This window comes from Phoenix dactylifera, unplaced genomic scaffold (assembly GCF_009389715.1).
Source record: "Phoenix dactylifera cultivar Barhee BC4 unplaced genomic scaffold, palm_55x_up_171113_PBpolish2nd_filt_p 001065F, whole genome shotgun sequence".
NCBI classification, from domain to species: Eukaryota; Viridiplantae; Streptophyta; class Magnoliopsida; order Arecales; family Arecaceae; genus Phoenix; species Phoenix dactylifera.
In genome coordinates, this window is record NW_024068413.1 from 82,790 (window position 1) to 91,405 (window position 8,616).

The 8,616-nt window shown below is 40.5% G+C and overlaps 1 long non-coding RNA gene across 1 annotated transcript; it reads right to left on the reverse strand.

Annotated features, from left to right (window-relative positions):
• Positions 1 to 5,421: 5,421 nt before the first annotated feature.
• LOC120107894 lies at positions 5,422 to 8,330 on the reverse strand. Its single transcript, XR_005509498.1, has 3 exons — positions 8,127 to 8,330; positions 7,538 to 7,643; positions 5,422 to 7,299 (listed from the first exon to the last, which is right to left on the reverse strand). It is a non-coding gene; the product is annotated as an uncharacterized LOC120107894 (long non-coding RNA).
• Positions 8,331 to 8,616: the final 286 nt, after the last annotated feature.

Consider the following 8,616-nt stretch of genomic DNA (forward strand, 5'->3'; position numbering starts at 1 on the left):
CACTCCCCAAAACGAAAGTCTCCGCCCTCCGACTTCGTTCTTCTCTTCCCCCCGGTGTCTCCCTCAGCTCTTCTCCCAACCGCTCAGAGGGATCCGAAGCCATCCAGAAGCTTCGGGTCCCTTCTATCTGTTTTCGGGCGAGCGGGCCGACCCCAACATTCGGCCCATTGTCATGCGAGCCCAATTGATTCCTTGGCCCGTTGTCTCGTGGGCCCAGCTTCAGGCCCCAACACTTGTAGACCCTGCAGCGTGTTGGGCTTCCACAACGATACCCGCAGTCGGCCGTCTTCCAGCAGCATCTTCTACAAATCGTCAGGCTCCAGTTTTGCATCCTGCACTCTGACATCCAAACTCTTCCACTGACTCAGATCTGTAAGAAAAGGTCGTATCTCCCCTTTAAAATTTTTTCAGCCTTTCCGTACAAGGTAGTTTGTCTTTAGATTGCTATTGCTTTTACTTATGTTGTCGGTTTGAGATAGGACCTTAATTGTATAAGAGCCTGTGCCCTTTGAAAACACATATTGAGCCTTACAAATCATTTTTTTTTCAAATCCTCAAAAGGAAACTAGGAAATTTTACTTAAATCTGGTGAAACCCTAATCAATTTGAAGGACCCCACTTTCATTAGATTAACCTGCGAAGATTTTGCATGACCCAAGCCAAGGTTAGCAGTATCTAAGGTCCTGATATTTAGTTATCACCTGTGCTAATTCGAAATTAACCGAGACTCTGTCATAAGTCTTTTATTCAAGATTGTTGATTTTAATCTGAATGTTATTTTATATCTAGGATTTTCGTATGCTAGAGCATGACAACTCGCAGCGGTACATCCTACTCACATAAGATGTCTACTAACCCAAACTAACAGGTGTTAGATGCCATTGCAGCATTAGAAACCAGATTAGGGGCAAGGATTACTGACCTTGAAACTAGGCTGAACACCACTTAACTTTGGCTGAAAATTCAATCACCAACCTCCAAGTTACTCACAACGATGGAGAGTCTGAACTTGGTGAGTTTGAACGCCCCGCCCCAGAGGCCTTGGGCAACAATACCAGAGGGACTATCTTAGAGCGCATGAAACACCGGATGAGCGTGTAATGCGCAGTATTAAGATCAATGCACCAAGTTATGATGGTCGTCTCGACCCAAAAGTCTTCATTGACTGGCTCGCTGATATGGACCATTACTTTGAATGATATAACCTATCTGAAGATCGCAGAGTTTGTTTTTGCAAAAATGAAGCTCATTGGTCCCGCAAAGTTGCATTAGAATACAGTAGAAAATATGCTCGCTAGAGTAGACAACCCCCTGTAGTGCAATGGGATGAAATGAAGAAGAGGTTAAAAGAAAAATCTCCCTACATCTATAAGAGTGCCTGTTAGATCAGTGGCAATGACTACTCAAGGAACAAACCTGTGTCTGAGTACATCGCTCGCTTTGACGAGTTCTTCATGCGATGCGATGCACGCGAGAGTGTGGAATTGACCCTTTCTAGGTTTAGGTCCGGATGCGAGATGACCTAAAAAAGAGCTTATTCTACGTGAGATCAATTCTTTAAAACATGCCTATCAACTTGTCCAAGGCATTGAGTGTTACAATAATAAACCAACCTTCAGGCGTTTTGATTTAAAAGAGTCCAACCACAAGTTCACCCATGGAAACCAACCTAACATTGGGGTAAGCCAATATTAGAAATCAAGCGACAGAGTCCCCAAAAATTAATAATCAAAAAAATAAGAGAATTTTAAGTGAGCCCCCAAAGTTTCTCGAGATCAGTATTACAGATGTTTTGGTTTGGGCATAAAGCTAGTCAATGTCCTACTAAGAAAACACTAGTCATCGAAAAGATAGAAATGATGAAAAGGATGAGTTAGTCTATGAACCAGAGTTAGACCCTGAGAGTCAGATGAAGGTGAGGACCCGGCTCACTTGAGGTTCCACTCTTTAGGCGTAGTAGATGTGTCCTTACACAACCTAAGCAAGAAGATGATGAAGGCGCCGATCCATATTTCATACCTATATCAAGTGTGGCGAACATAGCTGTAAAGTATCATCGACAGTGGGAGTAGCGTCAATGTTGTATCCACAAGAACTGTCAAGAAGCTATAATTAAAGACAGTGCTCATCCTAACCCTTATAATGTGTCTTGGGTGGATAAAATCCGCTATACCAGTCACTGAGCGTTGTTTAGTCCAAATCAACTTTTCTGAATATAAGGATAAGGTCTGGTGTGATGTTATTCCATGGATGTGGACACATATCCTTGGTAGACCGTGGCTTTGTGATTTGGATGTGACCATTTATGGCAAATCCAATTCCTGTTCTTTTGTTTGCCAAGGAAAGAAAATTCGTCTGAACCCTTTACCTCCTAGGCCCTCTATTGCTGGAAAGAGGATGTAAAGTTGAAAAGCGCCTTCAAATTATTAGTCTAAGGAGTTTGAGAAAGCGGCAACCCAAGAATCCATAGTTATTATGTTAGTTTCCAAAGAAGTTGCTGGCAGATTTCCAAATAGATTTTCCGAAGGAAGTTCATCGTGTTCTAGAAGAATTAAGGATATCTTTTCTGAGGACCTTCCTGATAAGCTTCCCCTATGCGTGACATTCAGCACGTTATAGACTTGGTCCCAGGAGCGACTCTCCCGAACTTGCCTCATTATGGACTCAATCCGATTGAACACGCTGAATTCAAACGGCAAGTTGATGAACTACTCCAAAAAGGGTTCATCCGAGAGAGTTTTAGCCCCGTGTGCGGTGCCTGCGCTTCTAACGCCCAAAAAGATGGCACTTGGAGAATATGTGTGGATAGCAGGGCAATTAATAAGATAACAGTTATATATCGATTTCCAATACCACGATTAGATGACATGCTTGACATGATGGCAGGTGCCACTATCTCTCCAAATTGACCTTAAGAGTGGTTACCACCAAATCCGTATCCGCCCTGGTGATGAATAGAAAACGGCTTTCAAAAACCAAGGATGTATTATACAAGTGGCTAGTCATGCCCTTTGGGTTGACAAATGCACCGAACACATTTATGTGAATTATGACCAAGTGCTAGACCTTTTATGGGAAAATTCCTTGTCTATTTGACGATATCTTAATTTATAGCAAAAACAAAAAACAACACCTTGAGCACCTACGTTTGTTCTGCAATTCACTAAGGAAAAGAAAGTCTATATGCGAACCTTAAGAAGTGTTCATTTATGACTGATCGTGTAATCTTCTTAGGGTTTGTTGTATCTTCTGAGGGTGTTTCAACAGACCCACAGAAGGTCCAAGCTATTCTTGAATGGCCCGAACCCACTACATTATTTGAGGTGCGAAGCTTCACGGCCTAGCCACCTTTTATAGAAGGTTCATCAAGAATTTAGTACGATCACCGCACCGATTACGGATTGTATCCGGAAAAGTGAATTTCATTGGACCGTTGCGGCCTCAAAGGCATTCCAAGAGATTAAAACTAGAATGACAGAAGCCCCGGTAATGCGCCTCCCAGGTTTTACTAAAATTTTTGAAGTCTCTTGTGATGCATCTGGTATAGATATAGATGGTGTCTTAAGCCAAGAAAAACATCCTATCGCTTACTTCAGTGAGAAACTGAATGATGCCAAACGGAAATATTCCACCTATGATAAAGATTTTACGCAGTTGTACAAGCGCTGCGTCACTAGCGTCACTATTTGTTACCTCAGAGTTTGTATTATATTCCAATCATGAAGCTTTGAGGTACTTGAATTTACAGAAACGATTGAGTTCACGACACGGAAAGTGGGCTGATTTCTTCAGAATACACTTTCGTGTTATGTCATAAAGTAGAATTAACAACAAGGCAACTGATGCCTTAAGCCGACGTGTAGCATTACTTTTGTCAGTAAGCATAAAGGTTACTGATTTGATCGTATGATTGACGATTATGCAACATGTCCAGACTTCGCTGAGATCTATGCTAGCGTGATGTTAGAAGGTCGCACCTGGGACAAATATGATTACCTTGTGGTTGATGCTTTTCTATTCAGAGGAAACAAGCTGTGTATTTCTCAAACGTTCCCTTCGAGATTTTCTTGTTTGGAAACTCCATACGGGAGGAATAGCTGGGCCATTTTGGTTGAATAAGACCATTGATATGGGCTCGAACAAAGATTTTATTAGCCTAGGTTTAAAAACGAGATGTGCGAAAATTGTTAGTCAGTGTCGTACTTATCACTTATCCAAATAGCGCAAACAAACACTGGCTTATATACCCCCCTTCCTATCCCAGATCGTCCTTGGCAGGACATTAGTATGGATTTCGTGCTAGGGTTGCCAAGACTAAAGTAAGCATGATTCCATTCTCGTGGTAGTGGAATTGATTCTCTAAGATGGCATATTTCTGCCCACTTCCAAGACTTCTGACGCCTCCAAAGTTGCGAGGATCATCTTTGATGAGGTCGTTAGGCTTCCACGGGCTTCCAAAAATCGGATAGTGACTAATAGAGATGTCAAATTTGTTAGTTATTTTTGGAAGACCCTCTGAAATTTATGGTGAAAAGCTTAAATATTCCACAGCCTATCACCCTCAGACAGATGGGCAAACTGAGGTGGTCAACCACAGCCTAGGAAACCTTCTAAGATGTTTAGTGGGTGACCACCCGGGTAATTGGGATCTTCTCCTATCCACAGCTGAATTCGCCCTACAATAGCTCTATGAGCAGGACCTCTGGCTTAAGCCCTTTCGAAATTGTCTTAAGCTATGTTCGCGAAAACCTGTTGATCTTAATCCCAGTAGCACCTAACAATAGAATCTCTTGAGATCGCTGAGTCCTTTGCGCAAACACATGCAAAATTTACATAAAGAGATTAATAAGAAAATTTGAAATCAATAATGCGAGATATAAAATGGTCGTTGACTTACATCGACGTTATCAAGAATTCGAGTGGGTGATGATGTAATGATCAGAATCAGACCTGAACGGTTTCCACCAAGAGCCGTTAGGAAATTGCACGCCTGAAGTATGGGTCCATACAAAATTCTGAAAACGGATTGGATCTAATGCATATGTGGTGGATATTCCAAGTGATTTTGGGATTAATCCAGTTTTTAACGTAGAAGACTAGTTGCCTACCAAGGTCCGACAACTATTCCTGCAGACCCATTCAATGAGCCTGACACTGACCTCACATCCAATTTTTGAAAACATATCTCCTTGCTCCTGCCTTGGCCTCCTGTACCTTTTTTTCCACAGATCACAGACACAGTGGAACAAATATTTAGATGTCAGATTGTTAGTACGCAGAGCAGTGGTTATCAGCGATATCTTGTCAGTGGCATGGTCGACCTCCGTCAGATGATACCTGGATTAGCCAAGATGAGCTTCAGCGACTTTGCTTCAGACCTGTGGAGCTTACCACTACATCCGTTTTCGCTAGAGGCGAACTCTTCTCAGCTGAGAAAAGTTGGTGGGGACACAAGGACCACCGATTCCAGCATATGTATATGTGTCGCCGGCGGGCATAGCACTTTGGCCGCCTTAGTGTTATTTTCTTATGTATTTTCGTTTATTTATAATGTATTTTTCGTCCTTTATGTCAGTTGCTGGCTTGTTATGACTGTGTTTAGCTATTGTAGAGAACCATGATGTTGTTGGATCGATGGGTAGTTACATGATCACTTGTGGGATCATGAGTAGTTGCATGGGGGCTATATATGGAACCCCCATTTCTCCTGTTTTAATCAGAGTATTTTGGAATGAAAACATTGTGTAACATCTGGTGGATTCCAGATCTTCCCTCCCCTTCCCTTTCTATTCATATCTTCTTCCTTAAATCCCCTGTCCCGCATTCACACATACTAACATGCAAAATCAAATTAATGTTAGATTATGTCATTGAACTACCAAGTATATAATGTCATAATGTCAAACATATACATGAAGGGTAAAAGCTGAAAGAGATGCTAGATGGTGAACGGCAACGGGAAATTTCATTTGTGCAGGCCAATGCATACATGAATGCCTGTAACTTAAAATAACTTAGAATTTTGACTAACTGCTTGCAATAAATTTCATTTAACAAAAAAGCAAAACATATATAGGTTAAAATTTGGTTTGCAATGCCAATGCAGCAGGGACAAAGATGACACTATAGAGGTTTAAAACATCCCAATTCTAGTAAAAACAAAAAAGAAGATTTTTTCCAACAAGTAGAGAGATAATCGGCAGCCACTACAACAAAGAGAATCAGTCGTGTCATCCATTTCAGTTTTCACATGGAACCAGACACACAATGTCACATAAGCTAACAAAATACAATAGATCTAACTTTTTCCCCCACATTGTAGTCTGTCCATATGAAGGCTCAGAAAAAGTTATGATGGTATTTCTCTCAAAAACTTATTAGAACCATATAGTTTCTACAGGATTATTGGTTAAAGTTCAAAGTGAGATAAAACATACACCAAAATAATAAATTATGTCGCTGTTCCACTTATATTAAAATTGTATTAGATTTTTCATACTGCATACCGCTGACAGATAGTTTAAAACAAATATAATCTCATATAACGCCAGGCACTTAACAAGGAGTAAAAACTTTTAAAATGTTGATTCATAGTTGTCCTGGAAAAATTTCTAAACAGAAAGTTCTTTAGACCTTGACAGATCGCAGCAAAATTCCACAAAGTTAATGGACTCAGAAAGGCAGCAAATAATTGGTGACGTCAACTTCTAATTTTTCGATGGAAAACAATTAGAAAGAGTCTAACCTTTAAACTACTTGAAATTCTCAGATAAGGCATTCACCCCATAGAGGTTCATAACAATCTTACCACCAATGTAGAGTTCGGAGACACACCAATCAAACTCTCTAATAAGGAGAGAAATTCAATTTTACTAATCACTAATTAGCCATTAACAACCCAGTAGAGATCAAAAACTCAATTATCTTTGACAGAGACCCAAAGCATTGACTAACAAACCTCTTTCCAAATAAAAAATAGGAAATATGTTGACCAACTCAACTAAAGAAAGACCAGTGGAACAGGAAAGAACCATAGGGTATCCATGTAGAAGAGAAAAGAAGAAGTTGCTAAGCCCTTACCCTTATATTGCCCTCGGAATCTTTGTTTAATGGACCCTTATGTAACTCCAGATCATTATTTTCTAATTCTCCATAGCCTCCAAACATGATCCAGTCGCCTATCAAAGAGTAAAATAGGCACTTCCTCAAGAAATTTCCAGATAGCACCCTCACTACTCAATGGCATCAATGATCCTTAAGTGGGAGCCAATCAAGATCTAAACATTATTGCAATACAATCTATTAGTCCTCATTTAAAAAAAAAAAAAAAAAAACAATCTTAGTCAGCCAAGAAGCTCTAAGTCTAACATATAACCACAAATTTAAAATGCAAAATTTAGCCCATACTTTTTTTTCAGAAAAAAGAAGGCCAGAATAAAATACTCATGACATAAAGAACGGAGACAGGAAGCAGTCACAAAGAGACCAATCTGAACAATGAACAAAAATGTTCTTGATCACAGGATCTCGAACATACCAAGCTAATACTCAACCACCCCCAAGGAAAGAGAGGCTAACAGGCATTAGTCTTGTTCTTTTGTTGACTCCATGCAAGCATTCCCCAAGTCCAACGGCACCAAAATCTGCCCATCAACAAAATTAAGGACGAGTCTCTTGCAGAAGTAGGAAAATAAAAAAAGATCATGCCCTCGTTTCCTTATACAAAAACAAAAGATAAAAAGGAAACTCTTTTTCCCCTACAAAATTGTGTTTTATGGTAAATCAATATGCGGCCAAAGAATCCAATCAATGTAAAGAATTAAAGAATAACAGAGAAGTACCAGGGGCAGAAAATCCAATTTTTTATTTTCCAATCATTCCCTAATAAATCCGACATTCCACCACCTTTTGAAGCTATCAAGATCCCAAACCACAACAGAATCCATTATTGAAGAGAAAACGCATCGAGAGCATGCGATAAAAAAAATAAAACTAAGCAATATCTAATCTTTGGGAGCACAGACCCCGCAACACCCCACCCCCCCACAAGATCTTTCACCAGATCCCGACCATATTAAAAAGGAACCAAACGAATCAAAATGCACGGATTCCAAAACAAAATTTACCCATGGATTCGAAGAAGAACCGAAGAGAATCGCTTGGCTTCTGCTCCACTTTTATCCTTTAAATCGTTAATTCTTTTATTTTCTTGCCCTTATCCGCTCTCGAATTTATTAGGAGAGCAAGAGAGAGGAAACGGCATGGTGGAAAGAGAATGGAACGGAAATGGGGAGCCCAACCGTACGAGCCCTCGATACGGCGCGCGACAGTGACGATAATGCCCCTCCCTCTTCCCGATTTTACAACGAAAAACCCGACACAGTTGCGCGAATTGGGTTGGGCGAGACGCGGACGTGAGCTGAATTGGAAATGTAAGTTTTGGCCGGTTAATTATGGGAATCTCCCCGAGATTTGAGAGGTTAATTGTAAATTAGACCGTTTCAATTTAAGTGGCAAGCCAACGACGGCTGGGCTGTAGGAAGAGTTTCGTTAGAAACTGAGATGCCCAAATATACGTCCTCTGATGGGAAAAGAATGGTAGATTTTATAAGGGGG